The 15,095-nt window shown below is 36.0% G+C and overlaps 1 pseudogene; it reads left to right on the plus strand.

Annotated features, from left to right (window-relative positions):
* The first annotated feature begins 6,381 nt into the window (after positions 1–6,381).
* The window catches only part of LOC107696485 (sickle tail protein homolog), a 106,966-nt pseudogene continuing 98,252 nt past the window's right edge, over positions 6,382–15,095 (plus strand).

A 15,095-nucleotide genomic window follows, 5' to 3' on the forward strand; every position in this document is an offset into this window, starting at 1 on the left:
TATTTCAGCTATTGCAAATACAGCATTTGCTCCTCAAACGTCTTTATGTACAGATTCTCTACGTCTCTCCTTTAGAAAAGCAGCATAATTAGTCTAACAAAAGAGTGCTTGATTTCATGCTCAAAAATCACATTCACCATTTTAATGAATCCGCTTCTATTGAAGGTTCTAACATAGAACGTAGTCTCCTATCCCTTTTCTCAGTGTTTAATGTACATAAGGTACAAATTCTTCTCAGTGCAGATAGACGTGTCTAAGCAACTATTAGTTTCAAAAGCATTTATTTTGATTTTAATATAAAAATGGCACAATTGATTTAGACTGCGATTTTTCTTCCATCTGGAATGCTTCTCTTGGTTTGTTTGGCAGCTCTGTAACTGTTCTGTGCTCATCTCTCAGACCTGTATTAGCCTGGCACAGAGCGCTGAGCTAACATCAATAAGCCCATAAGGCTGCTGTCACTGTCTCTTATTTACATCCCCTTCAAGAGTTCCTCCGCCATTACTCTTCTAGCTTTGCTAACTTATGGCACATTGGTCTTAATAAAGCTAGGAGTTAACAAATGGCAAAAAGGTTTATTGGAGAACATAGAATAGGCATCTAGATGTACAAATTGGGGTCTTTTGTAATTGTAATTCTCACAGCAGTATTAAAAAAATACAATCAATGAATGTGGACTGTTCAGTGCAATCACAAAAGATAGATATTGCACTTTTGCTCAGTGGAGTGTGTTGAGTCTCTGGCTTGCAAAACTAGGTCTAGGATGGATGTCAGTACAATAGAATACAATACAATGTTTGTTTATATAGCACAATTTAAAAACAACCGAAGTTGACCAAAGTGCTGCACAGAGTATACAAAAGAAAACAGATAAACAAGATTATAAACAATAAATCACGAACTGTAAAATCGGTGAGGTTCATCAAAACAGAAAATCATTACACAAGCAAGAAATATTAAACGCCAGGGAAAATAAATAAGTTTTAATAGTAGACTTAAAAATAGATCAAGTCGAGGCAGTTCTAATGTGAACTGGGAGACTATTCCACAACTTAGGGCCGACAACAGAAAAATCACGATCCCCTCTGTTTTTGTCCTGGGAACTTGCAGTAAGCCAGAATCAGCAGATTTGAGTGATCTTGACTGAGTGTATGGATGTAACAAATCAGATAGGTACTTTGGAACCTCACAGAGAGATTTATAGACAAACGATACAATTTTTAAATTGATTCTATATTTGACCAGCAGCCAATGTAATGGAAATCAATACACTCATATTTGCGCTTCCCATAAAGAAGCCGATCCGCTGCATTCTGAACCAGCTGCAGACATGAAACACATGACTGAGGGGCACTGATATACAATGAATTGCAATAATCCAATCGAGATGTTTCAAAAGCATGCATAACCGTTTCAAACTTCTTTAGGGACAAAAATGGCTTCACCTTCATCAGAAGACGGAGATGATAAAAACAGGACTTGACCACTGTACTTATCTGCTTATCAAATTTAAGATTATTATCAAACCAAACATCTAAGTTTCTGACATATGTAGTACTGTGTGGTGTCAGAAATTCAGATTCAAATTCATGTACACAGTACTCATTTGAGCCAAACACAATAAATTCAGTTTTACCCTCATTAAGGCTTAGAAAATTACTTGCAAGCCAAAGTTTTAGTGTGTCCAGACAATCTAAAATAGGCTTTAAAGCTTGCTTGTTATCATGCTTCAAGGGGATATAGATTTGGTTGTCATCTGCATTCAGATGAAAAGAGATCTCATACTTGTTAAAAATAGATCCTAGAGAAAGCATACGAAGTCAAGACAGTCATTTCTTTCTTTTTTTGTGACACGGCGAGAGAGGCTTTTAACCTATACCTGTGGGAAGAAATGCTTATTGATAATGACAAGAGAATTCTAAACACCCCAAAATGACTCAAAATGCACAAACTGATCAAATCCATAGCAAACTTTCTTTAGCTACTATTCACTCCAGTGTACCAGATGGAGATGGAGTTTAATGGTCAGACCACATGGGGGCCCCAGAGACACAGAGGTCAGGAAACTCAGGAAATCATTTTGCTGGCATTCACTTTCACGATCTTTTGTGTTTTTCTTTTCTGTAAGTATTTTAATTGTAACTTTTTCAAAATATTTATTTTATTTTATATTCCTTTTCTTTTTCTTTTTTAATTTAATTACATTTTTATTTTATTTTAACACTACAATACCATCTTGCAATGCCCTTTGAAAATGTAGATATGATACTACTTTTAATTGTATGTCATTATCAGTTTATTACACTTACAAAGTTTTCTATCCTTCTATCTATCAATTTAAAAAAGTTAAGATATTTTGTCTGGTTTAGAGCACAAAGGGTTGGCCGTATTTTCAACCTTTTATATTACATCCATCTATCTACTGAATGAATTAATACACCTTTTTTTTTTTTTTATATTTTCTTATGATCTAGCTTTATTACTCAGTTTTGACGGACAGTGATCATAGATGTTTTAGCAAAGGGGTTCACTTTTTTCAACTTAAATTTTTTTTTTATATGGCTTCTGGGCAGTTAATTATTCTCTGTCCTCCTCCATATTATCTGGAATGTCAGTCCCTACAGTATATGTCTTTATAGTGGTCTGATGTGCGATCTCCGGCTCATTACTGAGGAATGTCAGGTATAATTGTGTGTCTGCTGGTTAAACTCTTTATGAGCCTTTTGACTACCTGAAAGTTACCGCAGGGGATCTCAGACATTTATTCACTTAAGTTAGTTAGCAGAACTGTGTGATGGGGATCGTAGGAGTGAGACATGTCTGAGCTTTATTCCTGAAAAGCAAGGAAATGTACAGTAATAGTCCAGAATCACTTCAGTCTTCATAAAGTCGTTTTTACTTACCTCAGGTGAGCTTGTTTCCTGTCGCAAAAACCGAGATGGTGTTAATGAAAGAGGTGCGAGTCAGGAAGAGTCATTATAGACATCTGGAGAAAGAGCAATGTAGCATGTGTCTCTGAGGAGGTGAGGTGATGAGTTGAGGAGGTGTGAAATGTAGCAAGGTTAAATGATCTATTTTAGGGTCACAAGTTGTAAATGATGTAAGAAATAATGTAAGCAAATGTAAGTTGACTGGAATTATTAAATAGTAAAACAACTATAGTAGTATAGACCTTAGTCAGGTTAGACGTCATATTGAATTTAACGCAGATGAAAATGAGACTGTGAAAGAAACACTGTATTAAAGGTCCTGGATCATGCAATTTTCACAACTCAGAACTTTCAAAACTGTTTTATGGATTTTTTTTTTTTTTTGTCTACCGAAAGATGTTTTGTCAGCTGTACTATCAACATGTTAAACAACAGTACAATCCATTGAACACACTGTACTTCTATCCCTCACAGCCTCATTTGCATTCCTGTCAAAAAACTACTGTACAAGCCAGAATTTTACATTTCTGAAGAAAATATTAGTGTTTGTCTTGGCAAAAGTTTCTGCCACAATGCTAGGATGTTTTGGGTGGTTGCTAAGTGCTCTAAGTGATTTCTAGGGCATTCTTGGTAGTAGTTATGCAACTTGTAACACACTAATGAGCAATAGAAATAGTGATGTTTTAGTGAAAACCAGTAATTATATTTAAATGTGCATAAAACTTTTTTGAGATAAAATATTATTGTTACAATAATATGCACTATTGACCCAGACAACCCTTTTCAAAGACACAGTGAGACTCCCATGATAGTTTATGATTACATCAACAGGGCTAACAGGAGAAATCAGTTCTGGTTCATGAAAATCTCAATGTGTTTGAAGAAACTGGCCCTTGGGGGCATGAAAAACACACACACACACACACATCAGTCCTTTTCATGTTGCGACAGTAATGATTCATTCTGCTGATAGTCAGGTATGAGACGCTCAAGATATAATGATGTATCTGTTTGCTTCTGGGAAACTCTTGAGATGTTTTACCTGATACACATTCTTTGTTTGCTCTGGATTATTTAGTAACTAAGGGGATTGAATGAGTCAGGTGGGGTTCACCGCTCTCAAAGAATTGAAAATTCCTTAGACGTACTTAGATCCACCTACCAAAACTACCTAACTGTATGCAAAACCTTTAATTCGATTCAAATTTATTTAATGAATAATTTACATAAAATTTATTATTTTTTTAATGCAACTTAGAACAGTGACTCTTGATAAAAATTAGAAAACAAATCTAAAAAAATAAACAAAATTAAGCAAAATAAATAATAAAATAAATAAATTAACATAAAAAATAAACCATATAATGTGATTAAAAATTATGTGATAATAATAAATTATATAAATTATTTTATATATGCTTGTTTCATGAATAAGACTTGTTAGCAGAAATGATTTTGGTATAAAGTACCAGGGTAAGATGAATGGAAAATCTTACAGCAGTCTCATAGGTCATATATTATTTAGAGGGTTAAATATGGCTTACATTGAGCTATATCAGTGAATGGAGATCTTACAGGGTGGAGCCATGAGGCTGCCAAATATATAACGTATTATTAGAGGGCTTTTAAATTACCCCAAAACACACGCATTACTTATGCACACTCACTTACTGAGGCACACATGTGCATATCACATGCAAACCACACATATGTATGAGCACACAGAAGCCAATACACATCTGTTTTATGTATAGCATGGTCAAAGGTCATTAGGTTTTAGTAGAGAAGAAATGTAGGTCAAAAGTCAGCCATGATACCCTAGTATAGTTTTAGTATACTTGGGAAAACTGCAAAGAAAGTCCACTTTTGAGAAATTAGATGAATTCTGAAAAAAAGGTTTTTCATATATGTTTGTCTCTTCTGAAATAGGTCAGTTCTCACTCCACTAATACACCCACCACATAGATATGTTTCATTATGATCACTTCCCCATGTTAAAGTGATTGATGTATGGTTTGTCCAGGTGGCCAAATGGTTTGAAGCCATGTCAGCGGGGGTTTAATCCAGGGGTGAAATGTTGTACATTTAAATCTCTTGTCTTTATGTATGTATTGTGCCAGCCAAATCTGCTCCATTGGGACTTTTTTTCCTCCAAACTCCCTGGGTATGAAATCCAAAGGTAAATATACCACCGCTTGATGGTTTGATCTGGGCTTCTCTGTGAAATGGAATCACAGGAGCAGCGGAGAGAGGCACAGGCTTTTGGGTTAGTAGGTTATCTGTTCAAAATCTCTTTTTGACTCATAATCAGGATATATAGTGTGTTTTTTTACTAGTAAATTGTTACATTTATTGTTTATGATAAACTGAGATGCATCAGATTTATATGTTCTCTGAGCACCCTGGGTAAAAACTACTCTGATAGTTATTTTGTAAGACAGTGTTATATGCCAAAAATCGGAGCCGTGAAGAAAATGGATGATAAGACTTTTTGATAAGATTTGATTAGATGAGACTGAATAATAATAATAAAAACACGTCAGAGAATACATGGAAAATCTGGGACTTCAGATTCAAGCAAAACATAAAAATAACAATAATTAAAAGTTTTAGGATTTCATGTAATAAACAAATAAAATTATGATATAAAATATTTTATTTTTATGTGAAATAAATTATTGTGCAATTTTAAATTATGTTTTGCAATTTGAGATATATTAGTAATTTATATATTTGTATTTGTGTATATTTTAATTTGTTTGTCTATTTAATATCGATGTTTTGATGTAACAGCAAAATAATTCCGTTTTTTTCAGTGGTCTTCAAAATGCCAAATAATGCTGAAATAACAGTAAATGCTGTAATAATGCTAAAAGGGCAATAAAACAAATAAAACCAAATTTCTTATTATATATTTTACTGTAATGTTTTTTTAATGAAGTGCAAGTTAGTCTGTCACTCTCTTTTTTTATATTTAGTTGTGTGTGTTTGTGCTTGTTTTGGTGACAGCAAACAGGATTTTTCCTTCATTTCCAACTCTTTTCAATCCAAAGTAAAGCTTCCAGCATTCCTTACTTTGATACACACACAAACACACACAGACAGACTGCAGAGTTCAAGTACTAGCTATGCTAGTGTAATCCCGCTTTCCTTTCTGCCGCTTTGTAATTCTCCAGAAATATCCAGGCGCGCGTGTGTGTGTGTGTGTGTGTGTGTGTGTGTAATTTTCTACAGCACGCACCACAGCGATGGTATTCTAGCTTGGTAAATTGGAGACTGGAAGAGCAGTGGACAGAGAGAGAGTCACATGTGGATCAGTATACACAGCTGTGACAGCAACAGAAGACCTTTTCTCCTCCCTTTTCATTCTTTTCCTTTTTTATTCCCAAGTATTGAGACTTTTTCTGCCTTTCTAAGCTGAGAGCATCTAGACGAGATGCAAAAGAAGGTGGGGAGAGCGAGAGAAGAACGATTGGAGTTTAGGAGGGCAGAATGAAAGAGAGATTGAGACTGTGTGCTAGAATGCGTTGATACATGGGAACAGGCTGCTTATCTCCGTTTGTCCCCGTCAGTCATCCTGAGGCGCACACGTATACACTTCAGAAAGCTGGAGGCTCCATTTGAAAAGGTGGTGATTAACCCCTTCCCCCTCGTTCCTCCTCCTCCGTCTCTTCCGCCGTCTGGTTCTTCTACCTGCACTCGTCTGGACTCGTTCGTTGAGTAGAGACACAGAAGGACAGGAAGGAAGAGAGATGAGAGAGAAAGAGGGAGTGTATGACCAAGACGGTGAAAATCGTTCTCTGTGGAGTATGGTGAAAATCCAGGCGGTATTTGGACACCTGTGGAACACAGTTTTGGATATACTAGTGTGAATTGATTGGACAACTGAAATGGAATACCAAGTGAGTGACTGATGAACTGACTTGATTGGATTCTCTCAAGTTTAACCAGCATTTCGACACTATGTCTAAACCTTCACGACTTGCTCGCCCATCCTCTGTGGGTCCTGGCTCCAAACTCCCCTCACCTCGTCGGGATACACCTGCCAGCCGACCCAGAATGCACAGCATGGGGGAGAAGGTGATGCGGACGGGAAGCGAGGGCAATATACCTGGCCAGAGGCCTCCTATCAATGGAACAACACATTCGCAGATCCCACAAAACACTAATATAAAGGAAGAGGATGAGATCAGCCAGCCAAGAAGCAAAATCAGTCCACCTAAAGGGACAGCAGCAGTCACACATCCCAGTAAGTAATCGATAATCAAAAGTGGATACCATCAAACTGCACTTTTCATATTTGACCACTGATGTCTGGACACTTTTGGTCCAAAAGTGGTTGTTTTCTAATTCTAGGTGGAAAATTGTATTGCTGAGAACTTGCTCTTTCTTTGGCTCAGAAGATAATCAAAGAACTTGAAATAACTTATATATATATATAGTTGTGATCTGTGAAGTTCATACTAAAATCTCAGGCTTTTGATTGCAGACTTTTGTATCTTGGCAAATTTGTGCACTGTTTGAGACTGTGTTGAAATCTCTTGTGAAAAATCAGAGGCAAAAATCTTCTCTATTTGCTCTCCTTTATTCATATTGCCAAAGAAATGTTATTTTCTGCCCTACTCAAAGTTTTAGACCTTCTAGAGGTGTGACGCGTTACATGTGACACATTGTTTGTCCTCTTTGTGATATTAGCCTTAAGTTGAATAGTCTTAATAGTGTGACGCATATTGGGTAGATAATTAGTTTCAAATGTGGAGTAAACACATTGATATTTGTCATTATGTACCTGCATAAGATATTATTATATTTGGTGTAAGATGTTGAAGTATCCATGGGTGTGAGTAAAAATGGAACTTCAACTTACTGTTTTGTTTGCATAGGTTTTTACGTGCATTTAGGGTATTAAAGTAGATTTGCATGCTTGATTAGAAGTGTCTGAATGTAAGTAAATTGCATATGGTATTAAGCTAAATGTGTTCGGTGCAGGTTTTATATTTATTCAGATATGACAATGGGTTTTGTGGGATTAGATCGGCAGCTGGGTTGATTTTTGCTGCATTCCTCACAAAAAACACACACATGGGCTCACCATCACATTGCCTCCCCATTACAGCTCAGCGGGGTGCAGATTAATGCCAGTTTGTGTGTGTGCATTTGTTTGTGAGTGTGATTGGGTACCTCTTTATCACATTCCGCTCCAGTGGGTTTTAATCCTGCTGGTTGTGGTTGAAGAGCTCCATGTCAACTCAAAGTTGCTCTGAAGTGGTGATATAAGACCCAAATCCTGTCACCTCAGTGGCCTTCTGATGCCTGTCAGTCACATCCCTCAATGTTTAGTGATTAACACACGTCATGTCCACTCAGGAAAATTACAGGAACGGGACACCCCTAGGTGGGGATTTAGACTGTGATGATATTAAGGACAGGGAGTTCTTGAGGTTAACATTCCTCCTTTAGTTATCCATTCTGACGAGCACACACATGCATGCACAGAAATGAGTGTCATTCTTTTTTGTCATTCATTTGTTCAGTAATGTATGATTAACCTCAGTAAAACCTGGTTTCTGTCATTTTTGAGTAGCGCATCTGTTTGCCTCCATTCTTTCCATCTACTATGTCAGTAAAAGGGACTAGGATCCAGATGTTACTATGAAAATTGTTCGTCCATAGATGTAAAAGCATAGAGGCGCATTATATGTTTGAATCATTTTCAAGGTGAATCATTAACACTTGACCAGACAGTTTGTCACATGGCTCTTTTTCATGGATGGATGGATGATGAATACAGCTCTCCAAAAGGCTACAAAAATGACAAAATTTGCACTATTTTCTCTATAGTCCATATGATTAATGCTCTTCTGAAACCATCCATAGTTTGTGAAAAGAGTAGACATTTAAATTGTTAAATATTGTTTGGGTTCATTTTCCATACGATTCATACAATTAATACAATGCTGCATTCAAAGTTGAACCAGTGTTATTTATATAGTATTATAGTGTTTGTTAATATTTTGAATTAGGTTTAATTTTTAGTTTAATTGATAGTTTGTATTATATTTAATTGATAGTTTTAATTTTAGTTTTAGTAATTTTGTTTTATGCTTTTGTAATTTTTATTTAGCTTTATTTTTTTTTAAATTTCAGCTTCAGTTTTAGCAGTTTTTTTATTTTATTTTACTACTTCAATTTAAACTTTTATTTCAGTTATTCAGTTATTTCAGTTAGGTGCCAAGGCAAAATTTCTAACACCAAGTTAAACAGATTTTGATGATTATGGCCAAACCTTGTACAGGTAATATCAATGCTAATATAAAATGTATAAATGTATAAAATAATTGTTTTTATGACATTTGGTTGCTGAAATATAATTGGAAATAAAGGCTCTATAAGTATAAATGCAATATTTTTTCCTTTAGTACTAGTCCAATTGTTTTTTTGCTTGTTTATTATTTTCTTCTTTGTTGAAGCATGACAACCATATAACCATTTACTTTTTTATAGCAAAAAGAGTAACTTGGACATTATTCTAGTAGTTATTCTAGTTTACAGTGAATGAGGGAAAGTTGATAATAAATATAATAAATATATTTTTGGAGCAAACAGTCTCTCAGTTCTGCCCAACTGTAAACATTGTAAATGTTTACACCAATGAGCTCTTTAAAAGGTCTTTTTCTTTAAATTGTTACTTTAAATGGACCATTTAAGAGTTAATGTTTTCTAGACTTAGAGTCCAAGCACAGTTCATAACATGTTGGATAAATGGCTCTCGAAAAATGAATCAATAACTGATAGATGACATTTCCCAACTGGAGAGATGATGAGTGTGCATTTTCCTTCTACTAATTAATGTTTCATTTTCTAAATAAATGTTAAGCATATGTTAGTATTTAAACTTAGAAATCTGGCTGCACTCTAAAAAATGCTGGGTTGTTTCAACCCAACTTTGGGTCAAATATGGACTAACCCAACTTTTGGGTTAAAAATTTAATGTCAAAATTTAACCCAGCGGTTGGGTTAGTCCATATTTGACCCAAAGTTGGGTTGAAACAACCCAGCATTTTTTAGAGTGTGTCAATGAAGAGTGTCCTAAAGGGCAGAAGTAAACCCACATGTTTATAATGACACTATATGTAAGTTATACTGTAACATAAATACAACATTTTATACCTTTCCATTGTGCTTTGAAGAACCGCACAGATCAAAGCGCAAGAGTCTAATATAATCACCTGCGATCTGATACTAATGTTTTCTACCTAAATGTGCCCTCAAAGAAGCATCTGGAAGGAAAACAAATACATTCTCTTTTTTCGTTGTCCATTTTATGTCTGGCAGATAGACTGATAAAGGAGAGTTTTGTTTATCAGCAGTCGGCTTTCTTAAAGGGGTTTTCTGTTTATCTGCAGGTAAAATGGTTCAGTCTTTTGTTTAATCTACTATTAGCACTCTTTGAAAGTTTATCACAAGCAAGTGTAGCAGGACAAAGAACTGTATCACAGTCAGTAAATGTCATGGCTGGGTGGTCTTGCTTACTCGTGGTTCAGCCAGACAGAGGTTATGGGAAAAAAGAGGGCAGAGAGGGAGGGAGACACCGTGCCCTCATCTTAACTAAGTTTATCTTAAGCTGGTTGGATCTGTACTCAGGCTTCTGCTGTTTAGATTTTCCATGCTTAGACTATGAGTGGTCATCCAGATTGATGTGTTTAACAAATCAGTCTGAGATCTGCTGATATGAGAAGCATAACATTTCACTGGGGGTTTATGGGATAGCCAGTGTAGTACTCCAAAATAATGCATATTAACATTTAATTTGGCTTTTTTACATTGCAGGACTCAAATCAAGAGAAAGTGAAACTGTTCATTAGTCATGTTTAGTCATTTTCTCATTCATTTAAAGAGATGAATGCTGTCATTTTGTGGTTCAAGCTGTTTCGAAACGTCATGACATTATTCTGTGGAACACAAAATGAGACAGGTTGAAGAATGCTCTGTTTATTTTCATACAAACATATAATGATAATTCCAACTAATTTAACTTAAAATTCAGTCTGCTCCTCACACAAAGCTGTCTTATGATTCCTAAAGACTTCATAGAATGTATTACTTGTAGTGTTCTAAAAAAATAAATGGATTACAGTTTCCACAAAAATATTAAGCAGCACAACTGTCTTCAACATTGTTGACAATAAGAAATATTTCAGCAGCAAATCAGCATACTGAAGTGATTTCTGAAGGATCATGTGACACTGAAGACTCTCAAGTCAAGTCAGCTTTAATTGTATAGGGCTTTATACAATACATATTGTGTCAAAGCAGCCTTATAGTGGCAAGCAGGAAAATAGTTTGTCAATAATGCAAGAGGATAATAACGAAATTCATTTTTTAAGTTAAAGTCAGTTAATTGATGATTCAGTGATGTCATGAACCAGTTCAGCTCTCTTCCTATAGTTTCTGTGCAATCAGTCAAGCGTCCCCAACTAAGCAAGCCAAAGGCAACAGTGGCAAGGAACCAAAACTCCATCGGTGACAGAAATGGAGAAAAAACCTTGGGAGAAACCAGGCTCAGCCGGGGGGCCAATTCTCCTCTGGCCAGACGAAACCAGCATTGCGCGGTTTAATTCCAGGCTGCAACACAGGTCAGATTGTGCCAGGGACTTGTCTGGTTCCTGTGGTCTTGTGCCGATGGCTGTGTAGTTGACGCGGCCTTCGCAGGGGATCTGTCTCTAGGGCTCATCTAGTTGACATGGTCTCCGCTGACATTCAGGGCTGTAGAGGTTGTCTCTAGGTGCTGGTCCAACATCTGGTCTAGATGTGGACTGGATCCGTTTGGCTACGGTGACCTAGATTTAAACTGACAGAGTGTATCTGTCTCCCGAACAACACTAAGTAGATTGTTCCAGAGTTTGGGCACTAAATAGGAAAAGGATCTGCCGCCCGCAGTTGATTTTGATATTCTAGGTGTTATCAAATGGCCAGAGTTTTGAGATTGCAGCGGACATGAAGGACTGTAATGCTATATGAGCTCACTCAAGTATTGAGGAGCTAAACCATTCAGGGCTTTATAAGTAATTAGCAATATTTTAAAATGTATACAATGTTCAACAGGGAGCCAGTGCAGAGTTGACAGAACCGGGCTAATATGGTTCTAGTAAGAACTCTAGCTGCTGCATTTTGGAACAGCTGGAGTGTATTTATTAAGCACACAGAGCAACCACTCAATAAAGCATTACAATAATCTAAACTTGAGGTCATGAACGCATTAATTAACATTTCTGCATTCGACATTGAGAGCTTAGAGAGTAATTTAAATATATTTTTAAGATGGAAAAATGCGGTTTAACAAAAGCTAGAAACATTGTTTTCAAAGGAAAGATTGCTATCAACTAGCACACCTAGATTCCTAACTGATGATGAAGAATTGACAGAGCAGCCATCAAGTGTTAGACAGTGTTTAAGATTATTACACGCAGAGGTTTTTGGTCCAATAATTAAAACCTCAGTTTTTTCAGAATTTACAGTAGCAGTAGGAAATTACTAGTCATCCAGCTTTTTATATCAACTATGCACAATGAAATATAGTGCTGAGTATCATCAGCATAACAGTGAAAGCTAACACCATCTTTCCTGATGATATCTCCCAAGGGTAGCATGTAAAGCATGAATAGCAGTGGTCCTAGTACTGAGCCTTGTGGTACTCCGTTCTGTACTTGTGATTGATATGATTCCTCTTCATTCACTGCTACAAATTGATGACAGTCAGATAAGTAAGATTTGAACCATGCCAATGCAATTCCAATAATGCCAACATAATTCTGTAGTCTACTCAAAAGAATGTTGTGGTCGATAGTGTCAAACACAGCGCTAAGATCCAGTGGCACTAATAGAGAAAAGCAACCATGATCGGATGATAAGAGCAGGTCATTTGTAACTCATTTGTAAATCCTGACGTGATTTCCTCACAGATACCATTTCTCTCTAAGAAGGAACATAGCTGAGAGGATATTGCCTTTTCTAGTATTTTTGACAGAAAAGAGAGATTTGAGATCGGTCTGTAATTAACTAATTTTCTAGGATCAAGTTGTGTTTTTTTAATGAGAGGCTTAATAACAGCCAGTTTGAAAGTTTGGGGGAAATATCCTAATGACATTGATGATTTACATGACTTCTGGAAACACTTATTTCAGTAGCTTAGATGGAATAGGGTCTAACATGCATGTTGTAGGTTTTGATGATTTGACATATTGAGTACTGGAAATAAAAGGATGCAGAGAATGGAATTGTTCCTCAGGGGATCTATAGTGGACTATCAGATGCAATACTGTAGCTGATGGCTGCATTGTCAGAATTTTATCTCTAGTATCGATCTTGGAAGTAAAGAAGTTCATAAAGTCATTACTGCTGTGCTGTTAGGAAATGTCTGCGTCTGTTGATGCTTTATTTTTCGGTAATTTAGCCACTGTATTGAAAAAATGCCTGGGGTTGTGTTTGTTTTCTTCTAAAAGAGACGAAAAGTAAGCAGATGAAGCTGTTTTTAGAGCTTTTCTATAAGTAGAAGTACTTTCTCTCCATGCAATACGCAATACCTCTAGTTTTGTCTTTTTACAGCTGTGCCCATTTTCTGGGCTGCTCTCTTTAAGGCGCGAGTGTGCTCGTTATACCACAGTGTCAAACTGTTTTCCTTAATCTCCTTTAAGCATAAAGGAGCAATCATATCTAAAGTGTTAGAAAAGAGAGAGTCTATAGTTTCTGTTACAACATCAAGTTTTTCTGAGCTATTGGATTTACGGAGGAATTGAGAAAAGTCAAGAAGATTATTTACAAAGCAGTCTTTTGTGATAGAAGTGATGGTTCTACCTTATTTGTAAAAAGGAGTTGAATTTGCAGCTTTAGCTAGATGGAGTATGCACAAGAGTAGATAATGATTCGAGACATCATCACTCTGCTGCAGAATTTCAACGCCATTAATATAAATTCCATGTGACAGGATTAAATCTGAAGTATGATTACAACAATGAGTAGGCCCTTACACGTGTTGTCTAACCTCAATGGAGTTCAGAATGTCTATAAATGCTGATCCCAATGCATCTTTTTTATTATCAACATGGATATTAAAATCACAACTGGACTAGTGGCTGCTGTAAATTCAGCTTTGCCATATGGAATAAATTACTTTTTAAAAAATATAATAAAATCAAAAACAGTAACTTTAAATTGTAGTAATATTTCACAATATTACTGTATTTTTGATCAAAAAATGCAACCTTGGTGAGGAGACTTCTTTCAAAAACATTGAAAATCTTACTGACTCCAAACTTTTGAACTTTAGTGTATGTTGTCATTGTATATAACATATTTTGTGCTCTATGGAAGAAAGAAAGTCATGGAGCTTTGAAAAGAAATGAGAGGGAATAAATAATGACAGAATTTTGATTTTGGGATGAACTTCCTTTCGTGATCAAAACAGAATAATCCTATGATTTTTGGTAAAAGTGTCAGACAGGGATGAGTTCTTGTAATCAACAGCAGGATCTAATTCATTGCAATGGAGACTGAAGCCAGTGGAAGCACTATGAAGAGAATCATGAGGGGGATTAGATTAATGAGCACTGCTCATTAACCCTAAATCCTCTCTGATTAAAAAGTGAGACACTCTTAATCCAGAACAAACAGACAATCTAGCAGAACTCACTGTGCCAGCAAGTTCCTAAAGAGCCATTTAGATCAATAACGGAGACAGTTTTGCATTTTTAAAAGGGATAATTCACCTAATAATGAAAATTCTGTTCATGTTCTCACCTTCATGTTGTTCCAAACCTGTATTGTTTATTGTTAATTTGGATCCCCATTAGCTTCCACAAAGTGGTCTTCCTGGGGTCCACAAATCAATCCAAGACAAACAGTCTTACAAATAAATAAAAACGAACAAGAATACAATTTCACTTATCACATCACAAAACTATACATCTCAGCAATTGCAGCAATTAAAATGTACATCTACAAAACTATACATCTCAGAAGTACACTCTTAAAAATAAAGGTGCTTCACGATGCCATAGAAGAACCTTTTTGTCTAAATGGTTCCATAAAGAACCTTTAACATCTGAAGAACCTTTCTGTTTCACAAAAGGTTCTTTGTGGCGAAATAAGGTTCTTCAGATTACAAAA

The sequence above is a fragment of the Sinocyclocheilus anshuiensis genome, unplaced genomic scaffold (assembly GCF_001515605.1).
Source record: "Sinocyclocheilus anshuiensis isolate Anshui unplaced genomic scaffold, SAMN03320099.WGS_v1.1 scaffold931, whole genome shotgun sequence".
NCBI classification, from domain to species: domain Eukaryota; kingdom Metazoa; phylum Chordata; class Actinopteri; order Cypriniformes; family Cyprinidae; genus Sinocyclocheilus; species Sinocyclocheilus anshuiensis.